General features: G+C 52.5%; 1 protein-coding gene across 6 annotated transcripts in view; it reads left to right on the top strand.

The window, feature by feature from the left end:
- PEBP4 (phosphatidylethanolamine binding protein 4) overlaps positions 1-26,788 on the top strand; it is a 225,908-nt gene that overhangs the window by 182,500 nt on the left and 16,620 nt on the right. The window lies entirely within an intron of this gene.

Below are 26,788 nucleotides of genomic sequence, written 5' to 3'. Positions count from 1 at the left end.
GGCGCCAAATGTGAATAAGACACAGACACGCGGTAGCAGAAGTAGCTTGGAATTATAACACCTTTCCTCCAGAGAGAGAGCACTTTCAGGTAAAGGAACTCAAAGCCATGGGCCCCATTTCCTGCTGAGGGTCAAATTAATTTTTTTAATTTATTTTTTATACCAATTTGGCTGTGCTGGGTCTTCCTTATGGCACTTGGGGCTTCCCTAGTCTCGGAGCACAGGCTCTAGAGCGCAAAGGGCTCAGTAGTTGTGCTGCATGAGAGCTTAGTGGCCCTGTGGCATGTGGGATCTTAGTTCCCTGACCAGGAATCGAGACCACGTCCCCTGCGTTGGAAAGTGGATTCTTAACCACTGGAACACCAGGGAAGTCTGAGGGTCTGATTTAATCCCTGCATACAGGCAGAGAAACCAACCTTGACCTGAGAAACACCGGGGACACTGCAGGCTTCTAGTGGCCGGAGTTTCTGGCTGATTAACTCACCCACTGCTTGCTCATGGCTGAAGAGTGTTCAACAGTATTAATAATGGACAATGAGGATGAGGACAATGATGACAAAAGTAATGTTAGAGAAGAGTACATGTGTCCCATTTTGGCCCCAAGCCCACGGGACTTTAATCCTTCCTTCCTCCCTATTGGCACGTCTCTTACACACACAGGATAATAGAAAACAGGAGTAGAAGTTTGGGAAACGTTTAAGAATCATTCACACAGGCCTCTGACTCCAAGCAGGAGTTGACTAACTCATCCAGGAAGAATCATCATTGCAGCTAGTGAGTGAATGCAGGAGCCCGTGAGTAGGGCGGGGCCTTCTTGGACCCTTCCTCCCCTTCCCAAGCGTGAAAGTGAAAGTATTAGTTGCTAGTGCTGTGCTGTGCTGTGCTTAGTCCCTCAGTTGTGTCCAACTCTTTGCGACCCCATGGACTATAGTCCACCAGGCTCCTCTGTCCATGGGATTCTCCAGGCAAGAATGCTGGAGTAGGTAACCATTCCCTTCTCCAGGGCATCTTCCTGACCCAGGAATCAAACCCAGATCTCCCATATTGCAGGCAGATTCTTTACTGTCTGAGCCACCAGGGACGTGTAAGTGAAGGGAAAGTCCCCAGCTCAGACTCTACAGGACTGATAACACCAAGGACCACATTCCCTGCTCATCACCCTGCCAGATTTGTGACAATTAGGAACTGACAGAGATCTCAGAGATAGCCTAGTCTAGACTTCCCATTGTACAGATGAGAACACAGAGGCCCAGAGAGGAGAGATGACTTACCTGGGGCCACACAGCAGAGCTGGGACTCAAACTCCTATCTCCTTTTTAAAAAATATTTAGTTTTGTTTATTTATTTGGCTTTGCCAGTCTTAGTTGCGGCCTGCAGGATCTTCAGTCTTCATTTCGGCATGCAGGATCTAGTTCCCTGAGCTGGGGTGGAACCCAGGCCACTGCATTGGGAGCAAGGAGTCTTAGCCCCTGGACCACCAGGGAAGTCCCCCATCTCCTTTCATTATGCTGTGAAAACCAGACAGAGAAAGGCAATGGAGGAAGCTAGTCAGGGAAGCTATTGTATTAGGTGCCCCTTCTTGCAGAGATCGACATGATCCATAATTCCTGCCTCTCTGGCTCCAAAGCAGGCAAGTAACAGCTTTGCACAGAGGAGCAGCTGTGGTCATGCAAGCGGTCACGATGCCACGTCAGTGTGTTTGCAGAACAATGGGCCTTTCCCCTGTGCTCAGCTACCTAGAAAAGAGTCTAAAGGGGTAAACGACTCTCCGGCCCCCAGGCAAATTCCTGATGAGAACCTGATTCAACTTTTAGCTCCCAAAGATCTCTCCAAGTGTCTACTTGGTATAAGCTGTCCCAGCAATGTTTACAGCCAATTAGAGACAATTAAAGGATTAAGTGGGAAACCTTGGGTTGATGTAGCCCACACAATCACTCACTCATTCAACAAGCTTCTAAGAGTGTCTACTCTGAGAGGATTCAGCAAGGAAGAAGATTGGGTCTCTGAGCTTAGTACACCCTCAGTCTACTAGATGAGACAGAAAAAGGAGGGGCTTTAATTGCTACAATGCAAGACATTTAGGGGCTTCCTTGGTAGCTCAGTGGTGAAGAATCCACCTGCCAATGCAGGAGACTCGGGTTCAATTCCTGGGTGGGGAAGATCCCCTGGAGAAAGAAAGGGCAACCCACTCCAGTATTCTGGCCCGGGAAATCCCACGGGCAAAGGAGCCTGGTGGGCTACAGTCCATGGGGTCACAAAGAGTCAGACATGGCTTAGCGACTAAACAACAACAAAGACATTTGGGAAGCACAGGGAAGGTGAGGAGTCAGGCAGCTTTGCAGAGGAGCCGTCAGACCCTGGGAACTCGGGAGCCACCTCAAAGCGCATGCTGGCCAATGCATCTGATCTATCTGCTCTCGGGTTTCTCTTTGCCCTTCATCCCTCCCCGGCCCCAGAGCTCAGACATTCTGTTTTTCATGGGAATGTAGACCCTCACTAACCCCTAGCTCCAGTCTCTGCCTTCAGATTTTCCTTTTCCATCATTTTCCCCATTTGGGACCCCAACCAAGCCCACACCCTATGGATGGACGGGTAGGCTCGGTGTGGAGGTTGCAGGGAGGGGCCCCACCAGACTTACCCCGACAGATGTGCTCTGTCCCCCGCACAGCTGTCCAGCCATCCCATCTGCACTCACTTCCTGCCTCCCGGCTCCAGCCCCTCACACCTCCCACACAGGGGTGGGGAAGTCTGGTCCAAAAGCCAGTATCGAGCCCCCCCACCCTCCCACCCACCAGCACACCAAAGCCAGTAGGCCAGGAGCCTGGCTCCCACCCTCCGCCCTCCTCCACAAGGAGTAGTGGCCTGGGAAGGACTTTGGCAAGGTGGCCTCTCTGGGGGGCTCTGCCTCAGGGTTCAATCTCAGGCACTGGGCAGCTGCGGGAGCCGCCCAGCTTCTCCAGTGCTCCTAACACTGATTGTCCTCATGAAACTCACTCCAGTGTCACTGATCTGATTTCATTATTTGGTCAAAACTAAGGAGTCTGCTTCGCTCTGGCTAGGTGTCTCCACGGGAAGGAGAAACTATTTTCAAAACAAGTTTGATGTGAAAAGATGTCCCAGCTAAAAGTCTGCCCTGATGCCCTTGCAGCGCTGACTCATTGTTGAAGTCCATGCAGTGACCCCAGTTTCGACGCCGGGAGGTGGGAGGAAACAGGAAATCTCTCGAGGAAGTGACTTCTCTGGAAACCTGTGTGTTCCTGGGATGCGACCAGCTGCCTCCTGATCACTGAGCAGGGCACATACGTTCTCTGGGATGATAAGGATGGTTCAGGCAGCTCTGTGGCTCCCATGAGCTGAAATTATTTAAGGACAGGAACAGCAGCCCTGTAGCCCCAGCCCTAACTCCATCCATGGTAGGCCCTCACTAAGAGTGTGCTGAACCAGGCTACCAGGCTATTCCCTGGCCACCTGCCTCTTGCGTCACACAGGCAAGTGGGGAATTTGATTAACCATCACGGTTTGCTCTTAGGAAACTCAAATTGGGCAATCAGGAAAAGGAGATGTGTCACCATATGTCTCCATGACAGAGAATGGGAACAGGAGAGTACTGGAGTAATGAGAAATTTGACTATAAAATTAACAGGTATCTTCTACTCAACCCAGAGTCTTTTCTTTAATACTGTGTCCCAGTGCATTGGCAGTGAGGGAGAAAGATGATAAATTGTTCCCTTTTCCTAGAAACAAAAAATGTCTTACAAGTATGTGCAAACCCCAGGATCCTGTATCTCTTGAACGGGATTACCTGGGTAGGAACAGGCTTCTCCAGGCAGAAATGAGCCCCTACAACAAGGGCTGGTGCCAAGAACAAAAGCTAAGGGTTAACCCAACCTTTCTAGTTGCAAGAAGGGGTTGTCTTCTTGACCACCATTTTTGAATGAGGGGAAATTCCAATTTGCCCCACTGTTCCCACCACAATCACAGACACACCCAGCCTTTGTATATGACTTTAAGTGAGGGGCATTGCTAGCCTTCCTGCCCAGCTGGAAACCCATTAATGTGGACATCCATTCAGGTTTTTCAAATTGCTCACTCTCACAGCCTCAGATGTGACCAGACAACTGTGGAGTTCGGTTACTTTATTTTCAAAGTGTTTTGCTAAGTATCTAAGAAAGAACCTTTCTTTCACAAAGACATCCATGTCACCGTTTTTCCACTTTACAAATCTGGCCGCCGTAACCATGGCGGAGTCCCTGAAAATTCAGGTCCCAGCCTGAAAACTCTGATCATCTGATAAGTTTGAGCCTCTTGTAACAGAAAGAGAAGGTGGATGAGAGATGGCTGATGACAAGAGGGATGAATGACAGCTGGGCAGGAAGGCAGGCTGATAAGCCCACAGCAGGCAAGGAGCCCCATCCCCACCCAGGGCCTTTGAGGCAGGCTGCTTGGCAAAAGGAGACACTCCTTTGTTTTAGGAATGGTTAATTTATGCCCCTGTGGTTTCAAACAAGAGCAACCCAAAGTTTTCTTTAAACACACACACACACACTCCCCTTCCCTCTCCTCCTCCTCTCCTCCTCTTCCAAAGCGAGGCTCCTCTCCCCTAGCCCAATGATATGGGGCCTCTTTACTTAAGAGAAAGGGACAAACCATATTCACCAGTTCACCCAGATTATTCCACTAGTTCATGGCAGTAGGGAAGCCCTAAGACCACACAGAGGTTCCTGAGTATCAGACCCAAGTTCTCCAAGCCAACGGGATGATGGAAGGAAGGGAAAGAGCTTCATTCTGACCACCTGCAAGGGTCAAAAACAGTCTTGCGGGCCCTCAGAGACCCAGGTTTTACAACATAACAGCCTCTATAGGCCTCTGAATCGAGGACCCTAGCGTTTGCTCTCCTAATCTAGGAACCTCGGTTTAGGGTGTCCCCCCTCACTCACCCCAACCCCGTCTAGAAGCAGGAGGCTCGACCTTGGAGCCCCTGCAGCATGGATTCCCTGGACCAGATTTCACAACGCAGCGCTGAGTTTACTACAAGTTTCAGACAAAGAAGGTGTGTCAGAGCCGAGAGCATGCTTCTGCCCGCTGCGTGGGCGTCAAGTTCAATACCTTCTTGTCAACACTTGAATGTGTTGAACATCACTCACAAGGGCATTCTTTAAGAAACCTATTAACTTAATTACCCAGGCGGTTTCCCGCCCCCCTCCCCCTATCCATGCATCTCATATAAAACTTTGGCTTTCTTCCTCTCTGAGATACTTTTGATGTTACTCCTCTCCCCTTGGCACAATACCATCTTGTTTATTTCTCTAACAGTTAGTCAGGGTGGCTGCACTGGTTAGTCTGACTCCTTGGCTCAGGTCTTAGCGCTGTAGGGAGCTGAGAGAGAGCAAAGTGTGACTCTAGTGATGGAGGAGAGGGTTGTCTGGCATCGTCTTCTCACTGCCTGATAGGAGTGGGAATCTAGAGGAAGAGGGCAGTGAAGGTATAAACCAGTTTCCACAGCATGTGCCTGCAAATGCAGGAGATGCAGGTTTGATCCCTGAGTGAGGAAGATCCCTTGGAGGAGGAAATGGCAACCCACTCCAGTATTCTTACCTGGAAAATCACATGGACAGAGGAGCCTGGCAGGCTACAGTCCATGAGGTCTAAAGAGTCAGACACAACTTAGCGACTAAACCACAACACAGGGTGTGCTCCCTCCTTCTTCTAGAAGGGGAGAGAGAGGATGCACCCAGAGATGCAGGTTAATCAACAGGCAATTAGTAAACACTAGCCATGTGCCTGGAACCATCCACTTAGATCTTGAAAGAAAAGAAAACTCTGCCCAGATCAGTTTCTCCAAATCCCAACCCCATGCACATCCCAGTCCCTGGGAAATGAAAGAGTTAATTTGGTAAAAGTCATCTCACACTAGAAATCAGGAAAACTAGGTTCCAGAGCCACGCTGCCTATAAGCGGTCCCCTGGATACCAGGGCCCTGAACTGGTTCCTCTGGGAAAGGGAGAGAGTAGACAGCGATAAGGGGTCTCTGGACTCTCTTCAGATCTCATCAGCCACAGCTCATCTGAGCTCCCATGGGCTGTTGGCAGCTTCCCACCCACTCGGGGAATCCCCTCAAAGGAAGGGAAGGAGAGGTGATGTCCAGACAGGGAGGCAAATTGCAACCATCTAAGGGAGTTGATCCATGTGCTGTGTTTGGTGGCCAGGCCCTGGACAGTGACTCGCCTCTCAAGGAGGGAGGAGATGAGGAGAGGCAGGGACTGGGAAGGGAATGACTTTCCGCTCTAGCAGGGTCAGTAGAGGTCATGAGCCCAGGAAGGCAACTGTGCTCCTAGGGCTGACATCACATAGAGGGGACCTCTTGCCCACTAATCTAAGGCCAGAAAAGCTACACAGAGGCCCAACAGACATGTCGGGAAGGTGCCAACCAGCCAGACCTCAGGCTCCCATTCATTGTATTGTGGGAAATCCGGGCTGCCAGCTATGATAAAGGCGGGACACACCCCACAGCTTTCTTGCCAAACCCATGAAGAACCAAAAAGCAATTTTCAGACCTTTCCAACCATCCCCATTCTCTCTCCTCCTTCCAGGGAAGCAAGAGCACTGGAGCAAATTCAGAAACTCCAGCAGAGCTCTGTGGGATACCCGCTTCTGTACGCACACCTCAGATTATCCCTTCCCCAGTCCCAAGAGCAGGCCCCCTAGACTCTCCGTGGACCAGTATGGGTCTGCAGAGCCAAGAGGCATTGGTGTGGTGAGTCCTCTGTGTGGAATTATAGAGTTATAAGGGACCTAATGGGCCATCTGATCCAACCCCCAGCCTCTGGACAGGTCTGCTGCCCAGTCGCTCACTTGCTGTGAGTGGTCCTGAGTGCCCGGTGATGGCAAGTGGTCAGTGCCTCACGGCTTCCAGGCAGGGAGGGCTCATCTCCCGGGAAGCGCTTGCTTGTGGGGAAACCGGAGACTACCTGATGTTATTCCCACCCACCTCCCTGACTCAGGGCTGATTAAAGCCTGGTGACCTCTGATTCACACCATCCCCCTTCTTCACTCACCCCTAGCAACCCCTCCATGTGTGTGCAGTGGTAGAGGGGGAGGAGTGCTGGTGGAGGCCGAGGTTTTGACCCTCAGCACCCTCTCCTCCAAGGCGTCCAGCCTGCAGTTTCACTCTGATGCAACTCTCCGCCAGGCGGGTTCCGTGACCCAAGCACCCTGAGGCTTAGGTACCTTCCCGGGCAGAAGAGAAGGCATCTCCTTCTATCCACATTCTGGCCTTGTCCCGTCACTCACTGGCTGGTGGGCTTCTCTCCCCACCCACAGAGGGTTCCTCTCAGTGGTCCCTTCCACCTCAGCCATATAGGTTTTGAGCCTCCATCATACCCAAAGAGCCTAGGAACACCATCTTTTCAGGGGATCCTCCCTTCTCTAAAGGTGTGGGGGGATCTGCTGTGGCTGAGGCTTGGCAGGAGGGCAAAGCAGCAAAAGCTAATTTATCTCCCTTCCATACCTCCCTATGTGGTGTATACACAGGTGTGTGTGTGTGTGTGTGTGTGTGTGTGTGTCCAAGTTGTTGGAGTTGACTAAGAGTCTAAGCATTGCCTAAGCCAGGGCCCAGGTCCAGGTGAAGCCCCTCCCCCACCACCCCCAGTCTGGGACCGACATCCCCTCCAATGCCAGGGCCCCCGGCTCTGTGGGAGAGAGCACTTGCAGCCCAGGGCTCCTGCTCACACACTCACACATTCCCTGAGAAAGCCCCCTGGGGCCTCCGTGGGAAGGCTTTCCAGGAGACTTTTATGGCAAGAGAGGAAGTCTGGGGCATCATTAAAACAGCTCAAGCCAAGGAGTGGGCAGAAGCCTAGCAGCAGAGTCAGGCCACAACCTTCCCCATCTAAGAAGCCTTGAACTCCTTTCCTAGTCTCAAGCTGTTCAGTTAGGCAAGATCCCCATAGTCTCACTGCTGCCCCTCAAACCACCTCCGCCTTGTGCACACATCTATGTGTATGCACACACACACACACATGCACAGGTGAATCACACATACACACACAAACACCTAACTGGATGCTCACACTGACTCACCCAGATCTGACCATCGAAGGCTCCAGCCCAAAGAAGCACTGAACTTAGAGCTGCAAGTCTATAAGCAGGAGGCTCGACCTTGGAGCTCCTGCTGCACTTGGAGCTGGGAGAAAACCTTGAGCCTTGGGCACCTTCCTCAAGAAATTATCTTCATTATTTAACAGAAGAAGGCACTGATCGGCTCCCAGATCCAAGGCCCAAGGTCACCCAGCTCCGAGTCCAGAACCCCATGGCCTCTCACAGGTAGCCTATCAGGAAGCTGAGCTCAGAAGAGAGGCTGGTTCCCCTTAAAGGCTTATGGAGGAGAGGCTGGTTCCCCTTAAAGGCTTATGGAGGAGGCAGGGCGTGGATGAGGCAGGGGACCTCCAGGGAGTCCAGTGCTAGGTATCATTTAGGGGTCTGATGTCCAGCTCAGTAGCTACTAGCCACATGTGCTGATTTTAATTAAAATTAATTAAAATTTAATAAAGCATTTTAAAATTCAGTTCCTCAGCAACACTAGCCATATTTGAAGTGTTCAAGCCACGTATGGCTACAAGTTACTGTATAAGACAGTGTGGATCTGCAGCATTTTCATCATCACAAAATGTTGTATTGGATGAAGATGTATTGCCGCTCAGGAGAAGGTGAACTAGGGAAGCCAAAATGAAGAAATCAGTTTCCTGATAGAAGGCTGAGGTTCATGTGGGAAGGAGAGAAGGAGAAGAGAGGGGTGAAGAGGAAGAGACTGGAGAGAGAAGAGAGAATGGAAGAGGAAGAGGCTGAAATAAAAGAGAAGGGAAGGGAGGCAAGGGAAACCCTGTGGCCTAGAGCTGACCAGCTGCTCCTAGTCTGGGAGACTGACACTCTCCCTCATCCTCCTCCAGAAAGGCCAGAGAACAGAACCACAGGTCCCGCAGCCAGGGGCCACAGATAGGCCATCTGGTAGTTATCCAGACTGAAAGAGTTCAACCTGTCCCCAAACAGATCAGCCCTCACGTCCAGGCCTCTCTCCATCCCCAAGGGTGGCTTTCACACCAGGACTCCTGGACTTGCAGAGATGGCCCCGCCCCTTTCCATTGTCAGGGCGTGGGGGCGGGGCACATCTAACAGGGATGGCCCTGAGGCCCTTTTACAGATCACTGAAGCAAAAATGTTTCTTGGGAAAAAAGAAGGAAGCAAGCAAACTGAAATATTAATGCTGCTTCTGCCATGAGTTGGGTGCACTGTTCAAGTCAAGGGACAACACCTCGACTCAATTCCATAGACAGATAAATCTATCATGTCATGTTCTCCCACATCCTCTGATGTTTGAAAGACTGCACTGAGCTGGATAAAGAGCATCACACCTGTGATCAGCATTATCTGGGTTTAATCCCACTTCTGCCACCTAATGACCTGGACAAATGGCTGCCCTCCCCCAGCCTCTTTTTCCTGCCTTGTGGGGTCATCAGGGTGATCAGGTGCACCGATGAATGTGGAACGCCTGGACCAGGCCTGCACTGAGTGTGTGCTAGTCCCTCGCCTTCAGCCCCAGCCTCTGCTGGAGGAGCAGGAGACAGAGCAGCAGGGGCACAAGATGCTCTGGCAGAGCTCGGGACCAGAGGAGATGCAGAAGAAGCACTTGGGAGAGAGCACCTGAGGAAGGCTTCAGAGTGGAAAAGAAGTGGGAACCAGTCTATAAAGATAAGGAGAATCAGAGGAGGACATCTGAGACAGAAAACACAGAGCCAAGCCCACAGAGAACCTCAACTCTTACTAGTCAAGCTGAGGGCCTGAGGAGAGCTCTCAGCCTCACATGGGTAAATCCTCCAGTCACAGGGTCCCAGGCCCTCCCTGAGTCACCTGCCCACCCCAAGACCCTCCAGATCCCACCTCAAAATCTGGTTGCCAATGCCTCTGCAGAACCTAAGGCTAGGGAAGTGTTGACCCATCATAGTCCAGACCCCTCTCAGTGCTCCCACAGCGGCACTCAGTATCCCCTAACTCCAGAGGGCACTGGAGAAAGTGACCTGCCACTGTCCAAAAAGTTTCCTCCCCCAGGCCAGAAGGAGTGGCCCAGAGGAGATTTAGGAAGATCTGGACTGGTCCTTCAGCCCAATTTGAGCTCATCCAGGGTGGCCCAAGAAATTCCAGCAAAGGGGAAAGGAATCATCTCTTCCCTTCAGCATTGATTTCCTGAACACAGGCCCCCTTTGTTACAAGGTGCAGGCAGAGTAACCTTGGACTCTGAGTCAGGAGGCTTAGATCATGGGCCAGGACACCTGGATTCCATTCTGTAACCTCGGGCAAGTCACTTCACCTGTTGGGAGCTTGTGTTCCCCACCTGCAGATTGGGGTGATAAGCCTTGTCCTTCTGCCTCCTTGGGAAGAAGAGTTAAATGATGCTATGGCGTGAAAGTGCCTGAGAGGCCTCTGGATAGGAGAGTGGCCAACACATGTATCGGATGGTGGTTGTTACTGCCTGCTAATCACGACACCACCTCCAAGTGACTCACCTCACCTATTGGCTCTCAGAGACTCTCTAAAGGTGCTTTTCCTACTGCGGTGCCCCCCTGCTGAGAGGCCAAGTGGGAAGCGAGGGCAGTGCTTTTTCTGTCTGGCGGTTGTCAGGGGGCGACTTCTCCAAGGCAAGGACACTGAAAATGGGAGGTCAGTGAGGGGCCCAGGAATCTGCCTCTTGGGATCCTCTGCCCTCCTCTGACCCCAATTATCTGCAGATGGCCTGGAGGCAGGGCTAGGCCAGTGCCCAGATGGGAACACTGAGGCTTCAGGCTGACTCATTAGAGTTTCTTGCCATTGGAAGACCTTGTAATGATGGCCTGTGGCTCTCATCCAGATGCTGACCAAAAGACCACAGTTAGGCAGCTCCGGAACTCTGGAAAAAGCAAATCAGCCTGTCCGTCCATCCTCTGGGGCGTGTGTGGGGACTTAGATTCTGCTCATCCCACCTGCTTCAGATGTTACCAGCCACCACGGCCCCATGGCCACTCCCAGGGGCTTGCCCAGGGCTGGTGGGTTCGATTGTTGATTGTTAATTGTTTTGCCACCTTATCCCAAGTGACTTCATGTTCACCTGACCAATTCCTACAATCAACCTAGGTTGGGGGCGGGGGGGACTCAAATAACAGCTAGAATCTCTCCAGGAGCTAGTCCTGGGAACACAGGGGCAAGTATCTCTTTAAAAATATTCCCTGCATGGCAGGTCACACTGGCCTGCAGCCACAACACCCAGGGCTGTGATCTCACCAAGCTCCAGGAAGCCAAACAGGGTCAGGCCTCCCAAGCAAAACATAGGTGTTGCTGGTGATTCAGCAGGCGAGCCCCGCCCTCCCAAGTCTTGCTCTTTTCAGGTGAAGGAGTTGATGCTGGGATGATTCAGTGAGCTCTTATGGGTGGGGGGTGGGGAGGGGCGCAGAGGAAGGGGGTGTGGTGCCACCAGCAGCTGGTTCTTCGGTGCTCCTTCTCTGCAGCCACATGTTACAAGTGTCGACAGGGTTCTGAAGAATTAGGGTATATACGCTTCCTCCCTCCGCATCCCCTGCCCACTTCCTGAGGCTAGTCACTGGCAGGCATCTCCTCAGACTCCTTGGGCTGTTTCAGCCAGATAAGGGATGGAGGAGGAAAACAGAGCCTCAGAGGCACAAGCGCAGGAACCCAGGGACCACCCCACCCGCTGCCGCTGAGCCAAACAGCTGGGGTCTGTGGCAGCCACAAGGCTCCAGACCTCAGCCCCTGGGATGGTCCCTTCTGGTTTGGGAACAAGTGAGGATAAAAGGGGTCCATTAAATGAGGGCAGTCATTAGTCTGTTTTATGAGCACACAGATATTCATTACACCCCAACCCCATCATTAGAGGCTGCAGCGAGAGTGAGCTTGGGGCCCCTTTTTTATTGCTATAGATACTGAGGGGGTTTCTCCCCCAAAGGGATCATTACTTCTGCTTCCCAAGAGGGGTTCCTGCCCAGGACAAAGCCAGTGGCCTCCACTCATGGCCAGATGCTCACTTCCTTTCCAGTTCCTTCATCCCTAGTCCTCAATCCCCCAGCCACCAGGCAGCCCAAGGGGAGGGCCAAGCAGTTTAAGGAGGAGGTGATAAGGGCCTGGGGCTTCTCATAAGGAGGCTCTGGAAGAGCCCAGGCCTCACAGCTGGAGTCCAGAAGTAGTGACCTTCCCCTTCACTGTCAAGCACCACCATCAGGTGGAGAGGAATTCGTACTTCCTCCAGGAAGCCCTCCATGCCCCACTCTAGGCCCTCTGCAAATCCTCTTAGCACTCATGGTACCTGTCATAACCTCTTTTCTCTCGTGTCTCCGTCAGACTGTCAGCCACCTTCCCGTGGACACAGCACTTGGCACCTAGCAGGAGTTTACTCAGTGTGGGCTCCCTGGCATTAGCCTGGAACCAGGGCAGGTGAACTGGGGTAGAAAGAGGGACTTTCCCCTAGCCCCAGTTCTTCTCTCTGCCCTCTCCCCCAGTGCGAATGATCCAATGGCCTGACTGCTTTCTCAAGGCCACAGTCAGTGAGCAACTGAAAAGCCAGCTACACATCTAGCCATGCCCCCACTCACCTTCTAAATGTAATCTCTTCACAGCAGTCCCACTGGGCCACTCTCTGCCCCCTTCCCGACAGGTCACCAGGGACAGCCTCCAGCGGGGCCAAGCCCTCTCCTCCAGGGCCAGCCCCTCACACAGGACAGGACAGCTGGCTCAGGAGGGCAGAGGAGGCACGGGAGCTCGCCCTCTCCCCCATGAGGGCTGGAAGCGCCAGTGGTAATAGACTGGAGCCCACCCTGCTGGTGCAGGCCATCGAGGCTATGGAGCGTGGCCAGACCCCACAGGGAGGAGCGGGGCTAGAGCTGGCAGATTAATCAGCTGTCATTTGCTTTCATTAAAGGCCCCTTGCTTGTGTACTGCAGCCTCAGATGCCAGGGCAATTAACTGCTCACAGCAAAAAGTTCCAGGGAGAAGTTTATCTCGGCTTCTTGTGGCATAACCTAGGGATTGGCCTGGTGTCCCGAAACCCCAGACTCCTAGGGTGGAGGGCCTCTGAAGTCCAGACTCATGGGTGGGGGGCCGGAAGGAGGCCCTGGGAGAGCCCGGGAGCCTTGGGAGTCAGAAGTTGTGGAGGGCTCCTTGACCCTCTTTGGGTTCCTTCCCAGCTGTCACCCCATCCTCTTTCCTCCCCTCTCCTCGTGGCCCTGGGCACTGTCACCTGTAAATGCTGGGCCCTCCTCAAGGTTGTGCAAAGACCATTTCAACACACTCTGAGAGCAATGATGATCCTGACTGGGCCCATGGCCAAGCACTACAACTGCCCCGAGCCTGACTCTCCACCTGCTGGGGAGGAGGGTGGGCACCCAGTTCATAGGCAGCCAGGGTCCTCCACACAGACCTCCCACCCAATCAGCTTCTGGGGCTGAGTGACCCTTAATAAAGGAGCAGCACAGTGATCCAGTGCACTTGGCCTTGCTGGAGGGAATCATAGCTCTCCCTTCCTCTCCCTGGGGTCATGTTAGTTCCCAAGCAATCCAGTGACTGATGGAACCAACCAGGAGGTCAGGGTGGAGTTCATTAAGCTCAGTCTCGGGTGTTTTTTTCATCATGATTGCCAAGCTCCCCAGATTGGCATTTGCCTGCCAGGCACTGTAAAAGGTGACACAACAGAATGAGAGTAAGCTCTGGACTGGGCTGACAACTGCTTGTCCCCAGTGGGCTGTGTTCACTGTTCCCTTGGCCTTGACACAGGAGGTAGGGACAGAAAGACGAGGGTAGCCCCGAAAGTTGGTCAGTGATAGCAAGTTTGCTTGGGTATCTGCAAAGGAGAGCTGAGGGGGACACTTGGCTGTAGGCCTGCTTCTAGGACCAGGGAACCAGTGCAGACCCCCCCCACCCCCCCACCCCCCGGCCTCCTGAGCCACCTTACACACCTGCCTCTGGTCCAAGACTGCAAGAAAGAACAATGCTTGCTCTCTGTCTTTTTCAAAATGTTTTGAGTTGTCGATTTCTTTTTTTAATTTATGTATGTATTTATTTTATTTATTTTTGGCTGCACTGGGTCTTCGTTGCTGTGTGCAGGCATTCTCTAGTTGTGGTGAATGAGGACTACTCTCTAATTGCAATGCACAGGCTTCTCATTGCCATGGCTTCTCCTGTTGCCAGTCAAGGCCTCTAGAGCACGTGGGGTCATGAGCTTGAACGAGCTTCGTTGCCACATGGCATGTGGAATCTTCCCAGACATGGATCAAACCTATGTCCCTTGCACTGTCAGGTGGATTCTTAACCACCAGACCACCAGGGAAGTCCATGAGCAGTGCTCTCTTGCCTCCTCCTTCCCCAGAGATTTCTAAACACCTGGAGAGGGACTTCCCTGGCAGTCCAGCGGTTAGGACTCTGCGCTTTCACTGCCAAGGATCCAGGTTCTATCCCTAGTGGGGGAACTAAGATCCAACAAGCCTCACGGCCAAAAACATAATAATAAATGAATAAGCACCTCGGGAATAAGCATTCCCCACCTCCTCAAATAGGGTTGGGAGTGGGGAACAGGATGGGAAGAAGGAAGCACCAGTGGGTGTGTATCCAACACCCTGGGGAGCACCTAGCAAACAGTGCACCCAGATGTGGCTCCTCAGGGCCCCCTCCAGCAGGAGGGGCTGTCTTGCCCAAGGCCAGAAACACAAAGGTTCCGAATAGTGAGTGACACCAAGAATCACCAACTGGGTCTGCTTTTCATGGCTCCAAGCAGGGGTGCTTACCAGGCCTCATGTCTCCCAGTGCTGGCCCGGCCCCAACCCCTCTCTACCTCCTGTGACCACTCAGGAGCCCAGCCAGTCCAAATAGTCTGCCTTGAGAGCTGGGGTCACCTCTGCACCTGAAGGTCAGGCAGGTCCTGCTCTGGGAAGTATGATCCCCTCCCCTGGGGGCAGGGTGGGGGTGCTCCTGAGCCTGGAAGAGACCAGAAAGGGAACAGTGTCAGAGACAAGGGCTCATGTCACCACCGCTGCCACCACAGCTCTGATTCGGACCCTGCGCTCCCGGTCCAGAGACGCCGGACCCTGGGAGCAGGCTTCCAGGGCAGCGCTTCTCAGATGAGTGTGTACGCAAGCTCTTGTTAAAAGAAAGATCCTGATTCACACCATATCTGGGTGGGGCCCCAAATCCCGCCTTTCTCACAAATTCCCACGTGATGCTGCTGCCTCTCTGAGCAGCAAGGGGCCAGGGACTGGGGCTAAGTTCACTGTCAGTCCCTCTGAAAAGAGTAAGACGTGATTTGAATGAGACAGACTGTTTCTGCTTATTGTCACCCTCTCTAAGGAGCCTGGGGTTTCTTGGAGCCTCCATACCTCGCCGGCATCTTTTCTTGCTCAAAAGTCTTGATCCCCAAGCTTCCTTCCAGAAAGTCCCTCTCTCCTTCCTTCCTTCCTTCCCTCTCTCTTTTCTTTTCTCCTTCCTTCCTCCCTTCTTTTTCACAAGGCAGCCCTGGGCCTGGGCCCTTTGGTGGAGAAGGAGAGAGAGACCCCAAAGTATAGACAAAGCCTTATCTTTCTCCTGAAGCCAAGTGTGGAACTGAAAATAGGGCAAAGGAGGGGGCCACAGCTAAGCTCAGAAGCCTGACTGAGGACCCACCAGCCTCTGGGGCCTGGGTTCTAGGACAACCGCATCCCAGAGCTGGTCCATGGCCAGGACAGAGGAGCCCAGAGACAGCTGGCTGTTTCCTGGTTGGTGGTAGAGAGTAGAACAGTCGGGTTGGGGGGTGGGGAGACACAGGCAAAATGAGAGTAGATGGAAGGGGCAGGAAGGCCAGGATCCAGAAGAAACTGCTGAGCCAGATGCTATGAGAAGCCTTCTTGGCCGTCGGTGATCCCTACCTGGTGAACCTGGGGGAGCCCCCACATAGCTCTCACAACCACTCAGGGAGTGTTCTAGACACTGGTGCTCCCCCTGACCACTCATAAGCCCTGGAGCACTCCTCACCGGGCCAGGGGACAGTTATGGGGTTGCTGGACCCCCTCTGCCCAACTGGGGCTGGGGAGAAAAGGTCTGGGCAGATTGCCTCCTCCCAGCTTTCTGGTCTTCGCAGTCCCTCCTCTGGGGTTGCAGCCACCCAGCCAGAAAGACTAGATGCTGGAGATTAGAGATGCGGTTGATAAGGGCTGGCCTGAGGAGGTAGCCCTGCAGCTTCTTCCCCTCCGGCTGGCTACAGTTTCTCAAGTCCTGTTTGTTTCAGGATTAACTGTAGTGTTTCCTAATTGTTCTACTGCTTCAGGCGGCAGGCCAGCCTGCCACATCCCACCACAACAGGCAGGAGGGCAGGGGGCAGAGCTGGGACACCCCTGACTCCTAGTTGAGCCCCCTCTCCTGCCCCAGCTCCTCTTCCTTCCTGTGTCCCCACCCCTCTGGCCCTCAGACTCTGGAGAGTAACAGAGAACAGCTCAGTTCTTACTCACAGCCCTCAGTCCTAATCAGTCATCCCTCAGTCCTGGTCTCCTGCCAAAGGCCTGGAGATTCCCACACCCCGCTTCTCCTAGTCCCACGGTCCACACTGTAGCCTCACCACCACTGGCCCCCTCCCCAAACACCCCCCACCCTGATGACCCCTGACATACCCACCAGTGAGAGGCTGCCTGGGAGAGGGAGTGTGTGGAAGGTTGTCTGTGTGTGTGTATGAGTGCCTTGCAAATGTGCATGTGTGTGGGTGTGTGTGAATGTGTGTTAAGTGTATATGTGTGAGTGTGTACATGTATAAGCATGTGTGAGTGTGTGGGCATTATGTGTATATATGTGTTGGATAAATGTGCAAGGTGGAGGGCTCTATGTGTATGACCGTGTATATGTGAGCGTGAGTGAGTGTATCTGAGGGTGTTGTGTGTGGGCATGTGTGAATACGTGTTTAGGTGGGGGAATGTATGTGAGTGTGCATTGAATAAGCATGTCATGTGTGTATGCCAGCATGTGTGTGACTGAACACATGTATATGTGAGCATGTGAGGACATGTGTGATTGAACGTGCACAAGTGTGTGTGTGAGTTGAAGGCTGTGTGAGCATGTATACGTGAGTATGCATGCAAGTGCATGTGTTGTGTGTATGAGTGTGTGTGCATCAGTGGGGGCTGTGGATGCGTGTGGCTGAGTGAACTTAACTCACAGATCCCTTCTCTGGCTCTCGCCCCTCCTCCCACCCCCAACCCCTGCCATCCCCGCCCCACGTCTAGCCTCCCTCCCTCCTGCTCCCAGCCAGGGCCAGCCCCTCCCCAGCTCCAGTCTCCTGTCTCGCCCTTGCCGCTCCCCATCCTTCCCACCAGTTTTGGAAAAGTCTTGCCACTGTTTTGTTTCCTTGCTTCCACCACCAAGCACTTTCTGGCCAGATTCCCACCTGACCCCTGAGCCAGCAGCACCCTACTTCCTCCCCTATCCTGGATCCTCTGTCTGACCCCTGTGACTGGACCCCCATCCCAGCCCCTGCCTTCCCGGGGTGTGGGGGGCAACTGTGCCTTCTGTCCCTCCTCCGAGGGCCGACATCTCTATGTGAGTGGGTGTGTGTCTCCACAGGAAGGGGAAGAGAGAGGAATGGGAGAAGGCAGGCCAGGCTCAGATGGTGTCATTAGTAGACACTAATGCTCCTCATCAAGGCATATTAATAAACATCATGTGCCACACGCTCTGCACAGCCGGGCGAGTGCCAGCCCAGCGGGACGGGCCCCACATTCACAGCTGAGTAATCTCCGAGCCCACGGTGCCCCATTAGCTTCATGAGGCTGACCCTGCCAGGAGGCTTCCTGAGTCAATCACAGCAAAAGATAGCCAGTGGGATGGGTTCTGAGCAAGCGGCAGCTGGAGGCAGTGTCCCCTCCCCACTCAGCCTGGGCAGCAGTGACCTCAGCCCTTTCCTTCCACGCTGAACCCTGGGGAAAGGAGGCCCGTCATGATCCTTACACTCAGATGCCACCACAGGATCTCATACTATCCCATTTCCTAATTTCTTCTTCACGAGCCTGTGAGGAAACCAGGGCAGGTATCATTATCGTTGCTCCTTTACAGGTATGGAGACTAAGACGCTGGGAAATTAAGTGTCTTGCTCAAAGTCATGCGGCTAATAGGTAATGACATTGGACCAGTGCCCAGGTTGCCCTTTGGAACAGCTGTGTTAACAGCTCAGTCACTGATCCATGCTTTAACCCCATGGCACCAAATCCCTGGTTCTTGCAGCGCCAGACACCAGACCACGAAGCTTGGCTCTCTCAGCAGGACTGAGGACTTCCGTTCTCTCAATGGTGGGGGGCGGTCTCCTGAGCAGCAAATGGGCTACAAGGCAGAGACTGGAGTGAGCTAGCTTGCGCCAAGATGCTGGCAAAATGCCTGCCTCATTGTAGGTGCCCCGTAGGAGGTGGTTCCCCTGTCTTTATGTACTGACCGTGACATCTATATTAAATTATTGGACCTGGAGGAGGTTGGAGCAGGCGGAAGGCTGAATGGCCCGTTCTTTGTATTTATTTTTGAACATTGCAGTCTTGTGTTGTTGCAAGGTGAAAAACTGGTTATTCACTGAGAGTATACCATCATGGTGTTTAAAATTACAGAAGGTATTCTCCGTGTGTGTGTGTGTGTGTGTGTGTGTGTGTTGAAGAACACAAGAACTAGTGTTTTAATAAGATCACTATCCAAGATATAATAGTTAAAATGAAAGGAGTTGGGGAACTAAACATATAAGATTTGAGAGACCAGGGAAATGTTCTTATGAAAAATACCCAATTCCCTACATGAGTTCAAATAAATGAAGCATTCTGGCAACCTGTTGTTGGTACCGAAAGCTTCTGTGTTTGTTCCGTGTGTCTGGAAATGGCAGTCTTTAGCCTAAGCTGACAATGATGCATAATAATTATATTTAGCTATCACCTCATGATATTTGCTCTCAATCTATCTTAATATTTCTTGACTGTTTCTAATTGGGACAGGTTTAATGAGACCCTACATTGAGTTCTTTACTCCTTTTTTCCTTCCCACTCTCCTCCTAACCCTACCTTGATGCTACATCCAGAGAATGGGTAACCTGTAGCAGACCAGGGTCAAAGAGGGGGGCAGTCCACCATCTCCTGAGGTCCAAATCAGTCTCTGAGCTTCAGAGACTCAGAGCAACTAGGGAAAGTTTCCCCAAGGAGATGGGCATCCAGCCAATGCCGACCCCAGAAGGGATAACAGGCTCGAAGCTGACACTTGTGTAACAAGAAGCGTTGGGACCCAAATGCAAAGAAGGGAGCCCTGATGTTCTCAGGGCCATTATCTCTATGCAGAGTAATCCCGGGGATTCTTTCTCTCTCTAGTTATTTTTTTTTTTCTCCTGAGTCTGAAATTTTTTCTGTAATGAACATACTGTACTTTCATGACCTAAAACTGAAAAATTAACAGTCTGCAATGGGGATGGGCTGGAGTTCGAGGGTCCCATACTCACCTGCTGTGAGTGAGGCCATGGTCACAGGGTTCAGCTCCATCCAGATCTGACCTGCCATGTGGGCCATGTCCCAAAGCCTAGTCCCACCCAGATTCTTTCTTGACCAGAGAGGCAGCTGACCAGCCCACTTCAGTGAGGCTCCTGGGACACAGTTGCTGAGTATGTGGAAAACAGAAAAAGTCTTGCCGGGGTCTGTGGACACAAAGTTTGGGTTGTTGATGGCTTTGATTCTCAGATATCAGAAGCATTACCAGACACTGAAGCTTAACCCCAGCCTACATTTCAAGCCTTAACTTGAGCTTCTTCCAGACCCACCTGTTCTTTCCATGCCTTGTTTACATATTTATACCTTGCTTATGCAACTTCCTCAACTTAAAATGCCCCTTCCTTCCCCTATCCAGTCCACTAGAAAATAGGAAAACTCCTACACACCCTTCAAAGCCCAGGTGGAGTACAGCCTCCTTTCAATAGCTTTCCCTGATCACTAACCCCAAGCAGTTGCAATTTCCTTCTTCTATCCTCCTCCAGGATTTCCTATAGACTGCAATTATTTAGATGTATAATACAGTTATTTCTTTGACAGTATGTCTGCCCAACTAGATCATGTATTCCTCAATACCATAAAATGTGTCTTCATTCCTATTTCACAGGACTTCTCATTCATTGAATCTACCCATCTCCCCAGCCAGCATCCCTTGGGCCAACGCTATGCTCAATACTGTCACATACACACAGGTGCAAGACAGTGTGGCTTCTTTGGGAACCACATGCACCTCCACGTGACCTGGAACAAAAAACTTGGACAACCTGTTAGACACAACTTGTTAGACACAAGCAACCTTGACCCAGGCCTTGGGAAATCTTGCCTCTTAACCCAGAGACGTGGAGAGAGATGAAGTCCCTCCCATCCCAGTAACTGCTTACTCCAAGAAGCACACCAGCTACACCCCACCTCGCCCCAACCCATTTTGGCATCTGGAGATGCAGGAAAGTAACTGACTCCAGATTTGAAGCCAAACTAGGAATCAAAACCCAAGGGTCCTATTGCCAGTTGGTGTGATATACCAGAATTTGCTGGCCATCCGTGGGCATTTTCTAATGATGAAATTCGCCATGCAACCGCCCTATCCTTGAAGATGCCAGAGGAAGTCTATCAGGTCCTTGATGCTAACACTTCTTGAGGGAAACTGGTGCAAAGAAAAATTGGCCATCCTACACCCTCGAGTCTGTAAGCACTCAGCTCCCTGGAGGGCTCAGGTCTGTGCTTCCTTCTTACCACTTCCCACGGATTCCATTCCACCCGCCTCAATGGCCAGCCCGTTTTCCCAGCCCCAGGGCAAAAAGCAGGCCACAGGATTAATGGATCGCAGGCTTCCCCTTGGAGCAGGCACAGTCTCCCTGGCTGGGTCCTCTCCAGGCGGGTGTTAGGAGGCCTGGCAGCCGCAGCCCTGGGGGACTTCAGATACCAGGAGCTGTCAATGCCTACCACTCACTTACCCCTTGTGAACTGCAGAATCCATAGATTGCTGGGTAGTACTTTCTAATCTTGTGCCTTTTCTTAGATCCTTTGCCACTTGGCAACTTGCAGGCAGCTGTGCAGACAGCAAGGAGCATCTCATTCAGTGCCAGTGTCAGAGCCTAGAACTCTGTCCTATTTTCTCTTCTTTTCCATTCCCGGCTCCGCCGCCCCACCGCCCCCCCTCCCCCTGCCCCTACAAGTGCTCTGTTTTGCTCATTTCTCCCTCTGCTCTCCCTTATTTGCATGACACCCTTCTATACCTCACCTTTCAAGTTCAGGACTCTCTCGATGGGCACCCCACCCTCCGACCCAGAGATCACAAAGTAAAACTTCCCACTCTGACAGAGGTTTGAAGCCAGGTGGGAGAAGTGCATCCTCCCGCCCTGATGGGAAGAGGTGGGTGAAGAGACTAAATCATCTTCTCAGAAAGGTGCCGCGGGTCCTCTGCTCAGGGGTTCAGCAAGCCCAAGTACCTGGGACCTCCATGGATGCCCAGTTGGGTGGGCGGTTGCCTGGAGGTCATTGAAGGGAAGTGAGGAAGTGGGACCAGCTTCCCTCCTGAGAGCAGCGCTGAACCAGACCCCTGCCCCGCCCTCCAGATCTCACTACCCAAATCTGGCCACCATGCCTCACAGAGCCCTTAGCCAAGGGGCTCCCCTGGCTGGGGGAGGGGGCATCTCTGGACCCTCCATTCTCAGGGAATGTAGCTCTCCGGCTGTACCCAAGGGGACAAGAAATAAAGGACTGAGGTGACTTTCATCTAGATTGCTCACCTGTTTGTGGCTTTCCAAGGGTTTCATATTTCAGGGTCCCATCCCTGCATTGGGAAAATCCCCTGTAGGAGGACATGGCAACCCACTTCAGTATTCTTACCTGGGAAATCCCATGGACAGAGGAGCCTGGCGGGCTACAGTCCATGGGGACGCAAGAGTCAGACATGACTAAAGTGACTTAGCACAAAACAGTATATCAGGGACCAATTCTGTCAGGGAACTCTGGGGCCTGGCCTGGGAAGGCAGAAGGACCCAGGTCCAGACAGTAGCAGTGTGGTCTCATCAGGAGAGACTAGGACCAAGGGACTTTCCTGGTGGTCCAGTGGTTAAGACTCTGCCTTTCAATGCAAGGGATGAAGGTTCAATTCCTGGTCAGGGAACTAAGATCCCACATGCCACCGGGCAACTAAGCCTGCATGCCACAGCTACTGAGATGGCACTCCACAACCAGAGAGAAGCCCATATACCACAACTAAGACTCGACACCGCCAAAAATAAGTAAACAAAATCAGCCACCTCTGAAAGACAAAGCCTTCATTCATCTCCAAATGTCTATTGGACCCGTAAAGCTGTCTTTGCTTGGGGGTCCCCCAGAAGCAGAGCCTGAGACAAGTATTTTAACACAAGCAGTTTATTTTGCTGGGGACACAAGAGAGCACTCAGTTAGGCAGTGGGTAAGACAGGAAAAGGAAGGTGCGTGAGCATGCAAGTTCCACTGTGGATTCCTGGAGCACTTATACACCAATTCCCATCAGTCATTGGTTAAGAGCTATTGCCAGGGAAGTTTAACACCCCAGCACATCTGCCCTGATGCATGGGGGCTGGGGGTGAAGCAAGCTCTGGAGGCTGGTGCTGGCCCTGGGACCAGGAGAAATAGGTTGAAGGTGGAGCCAGTGAGCCAGGGAATGGGCCAGGGCACTGAGAACATCTAATACCCCTCCTGTGTGCCAAGTATCTTGAGAGCTACAAAGATAGAAAGGATACAGCCCCTGCCCTTGAGAAGCTGAAGCTCCTCTGGGTTTCTCTCCAGTCAAATGGGGAGACCAATCTCTGCCCTTCCCATACAAGAGCTGCTGTCAGATCCATTGATTGGACAGTACCCTCGAGAATAAATACTAAAAGCTCGTTACAAATGTAAGATGGGATGGGGGGCAGCTCTCAGCTTCCAGCACTGTGTTTTGTTTTGTTTTGTTTTTAATAATTTTATTTATTTAGGCTGTGCTGGGTCTTCATTGCCTCTCAGGCTTTTCTCTAGTTGTGGCGAGTAGGGGCTACTCTGTAGTTGCGGTACTCGGGCTTCTCGCTCCAGAGGCTTCTCTTGTTGCAGAGCACGGGCTCTAGGGCACATGGGCTCAGTAATTGTGGCTCCCCGGCTCTAGAGCACAGGCTCAGCAGTTGTGGTGCACAGGCTTAGTTGCTCCATGGCATGTGGGATCTTCCTGTATCAGGGATCGAACCTGTGTCTCCTGCATTTGCAAGGTGGATTCTTTACCTCTGAGCCACCAGGAAAGCCCAGCACTGTGTTCTTTACTTGCCCTGAGACAAGCCCCAGTCAGAACAACCCTGGCTGAGACAGCCTGCATCACCCTGGTCCATGAAATGAGGTTCCTGCAACTCCCCATCGAGCCTCAGCTCTTCTTAAACATCTCACATGTCAGTTTCAAACTAGCTCAACAAGACACGATGGGTTCTGAGGTGGGAGAGAGCTGGAAGGAAAGTCTCATGTTCTATAAACCCGGACATTCCTCCATAGGGTCCACAGAGTTGAGCTTCTTCTCTGTGATAGAATAGTATGTGTTAGTTTGTGTGCCACCTAGCTCTGTACACACCCTTCATGCACACACATGCACATTTACACACACATGGATGTACATATGCACACATCAAGCACCAGAATCTAAAAAGAGGGGAGACTATCTTATATCCCGAGCATTTAAGGGTCCAACTCAGCAATTTCCCACCTCTTGCTCCCCTCCCGCTGCTAAGAGGATGTTGAGTGTTGGGTTCCGCATTTCCAGAGGATGCTGATGAGGAAAGGAGTTGCTGTCCCAAGGCCACTGGGTCCCTGTGACTTAGAAGGGCCCAGAACATCCTCCCAAGCGCACTGACAAAACACCTCTGGTGCTCCCATACTGAAATCCCAGAAAACCCATCCCGGACTTCTCAGTGTTCTTGAGGATTAGCAATCCAACTATTTTCATGCTGTGTGTAATTTCTGTCATTATTTCCTTTTTAAGAATCTGCATTCAGACAAGTTTCTTTTGAAAATGTCCACCTGTCTTAGCTATAGTTAGGGAAAGGAAGTTTTGTCTGTGCCAGTCTTAAAGAGGAGCAGCACGCCTGGGGGCCGAGAAGGGGGTAGTGGGGAAAGAAAGGAAGCCCTCCCCTCCTGAGGCTCTCCTGCCAAAGCTCTTCACTGCTGACTCGACAGGTGTGGGGTCTGGTCCTCAAATGCTGAGCTTGTTGCCACTCTCAGGGTACTTTCCTCAACCCCGTCTCCTCTGAATAATAGATTTCCCTCTTCTCTTCAAAATTCCCCCGAATCTCCTCCATCTCCAAAGCTTTCCAGCTGTCTAAGGTGACTTTCCTGCTTTCTAAGGTGATGTGCGACACTGTAAGCCATGATGATGCTTTAGGAGAGTTCATGTTTTCACATGGGATGGGGGTGGTGTTGAGGGGGTGCGTAATCATTGTCACAGGAGCCCCAGTCCTCCAGGTAATGTTGTTCAATCACTCAGTCAAGTCCGATTCTTTGCAACCCCACGGACTGCAGCACGCCAGGCTTCCCTGTCCTCCATTAGCTGGATAATACCTGTATACATTAATAATGGTCTTCCTGGGACTTCCCTGGTGGTCCAGTGGTTAAGACTCCATGCTTCCAATGCAAGGGGTGCATGTTCAATCCCTGGTCAGGGAACAAGGATCCTGCATGCCACAGGGTACTGCCAAGAAAAATTAATACATAACGGTGGGTGGCTCAGATGGTGAAGAATCTGCCTACATTGCAGGAGACCTGGGTTCAATCTCTAGGTTGGGAAGATCCCCTAAAGAAGGAAATGGCTACCCACTCCAGCATCCTTGCCTGGAGAATCCCATAGTCAGAGGAGTCTGGCGGGCTAAAGTCCACAGGGTCGCAAAGAGTCAGACATGACTGAGCAACTAAGTCTTTCACTTTTCCCAAAAAACACCTCCTAGAGAAGGAAAGGGATTGTCACAGTGTCTTAGAAGAAGTACTGTGGGTCCAAGGTCAAAGGGTCTGAGGCCCCCTCCTCCTAGAACCTTTGGCATTCGCTCACTCACCACTCGTGTGGTGCTGGACGTGTTGTCTGAGCTCTTTTGGGGACTCAACTTGCTCACCCTTGGATTTGGTTTGCTAAGGCCCCCACCAGGTGTTAGTTCTGTGGTAGAAACGTTAAGCCCCTGAGGACGGTTGATGGCCAAAGGGGAGCTTAGCCAATTCCCAACCCAACTTGAGTAAACACCAACAGAGCTGACCACATTCAGGGACCCTTCTGCTGCCTGGTCTTTTCTCAGAACTTTCCATGGTGCTTTTCCTGCCAACAAGGATTAGTATCTGTCCAAGGACAGGGTCCCGAGAGACCCTCTAGGCTCTCCAGGCCATCAGTACCATCTGCTCACGGCCCCTGGCAGCTGCCTCAGCCGATCTCGGGGGCAGTGGGCAGGGGAAGGCGGGCAGGAAGGGCCGCCAGTGTTACTAAGGGTTTGCATGTGTCCTTGCCAAGCCAGCCCCGGCCAAGGAGAAAAAGACTCCCCAGAGTGAAAGGGAGGGGACGGAGAGCCTCCCCACCCTCATGGAGGCTACGATCAGACTTTCCACACTGCTCTGACCCTACAGGCCCAGGGCCTACCGCGCCCTCGCCCCCTCTCTGTGCTTGCACCAGGAGAGAGGCCTGTTTATCACTCTGGGTGGGACCCAAGCCTGTGGGGAATTGAAAAGAAACAGCCGGCCTAGGTTGCTATTGTTTTGTTTAAACAAACCGCTGGCCGGGCTGACTTGGGAAGGAATGAGGGGGAGGCTGGGAACGAGGGGGAGGCCAGGCTGGGCTGGGCTTCCCTGGCCTCAGCACCCACCTTTCAGTCCTGCTAGAGAGGCCAGGGAGCTATTCGGAGAAAGCGACTGGAAGGCCTCAGGTCCTCCCCGCCTCTCCTGGGAGAGAGAAGAGTATCCAGGGGAGGGGCCTCCATTTCCCCCACACATCCTGCCACCCCAGCACCTCAGCTGCTGGCCACACCAGGGTCTCAAGCCAGCCCTAGATAAGGCCTGGCCTGATCCTGGGGGAGAGGGGGTAAGCAGAGCTCGGGTCCATCTGAGGGGCTGAATTAGAAGGCTACCTGGGTGCTACTGAGCAAACAAGATGGGGTGAGGCTGAGGGCAAGGACATCAAAAGACATGCAGGAAACAGTGGGAGTGGGGCTCAAAGCGGGGCTCCATCCTTCTGCAGTCTCCTGCCCCTTCTTCCCACCACAGGTGACCTAGCTGGACACGGAGGAGCAGGGGGAGGGGAGGGAGAGGGATATTCTGGCACAAACTTGGACAAACTGCAGCCTAAAGGGGAGAACAGGAAGGGGATGGGGGGTCTGGAATGGAACGGGGCTTGCGTTTTTGTAAAAAGGAAACCACACTGGGGTTTGGGTCACTCAGACTCTGAGAAGCTCCGCAGAGACCTGAGGAGAAATATCGCATGCTCCCCTGCCCCACCCCACCCCTACCTCCTCTCACGGGTAAGGAGCAGGGGCCGCACCAGCAGGGCTGGGTGGAAAGGTGGCCAGGGCACAGTTAGGTGTTGGCAGAACCAGTGAAGAGCCACACTAATCACCATCATTAAGGCTATAAAACCCCACACCTAGGGGCCACAGGACTCTCTGGCATGGCCCGGGGCCCCGAGCCATGGCACAGACCCAGGGGCCCGCTCCAGCACCTTTCATCTGAGCATCTCCCGGCCCTGCACAAACAGTAATTAGCACCCGCCC

This window comes from Bos javanicus, chromosome 8 (assembly GCF_032452875.1).
Source record: "Bos javanicus breed banteng chromosome 8, ARS-OSU_banteng_1.0, whole genome shotgun sequence".
Classification (NCBI taxonomy): Eukaryota; Metazoa; Chordata; class Mammalia; order Artiodactyla; family Bovidae; genus Bos; species Bos javanicus.
This window is presented reverse-complemented; position numbering and strand designations above follow the sequence as displayed.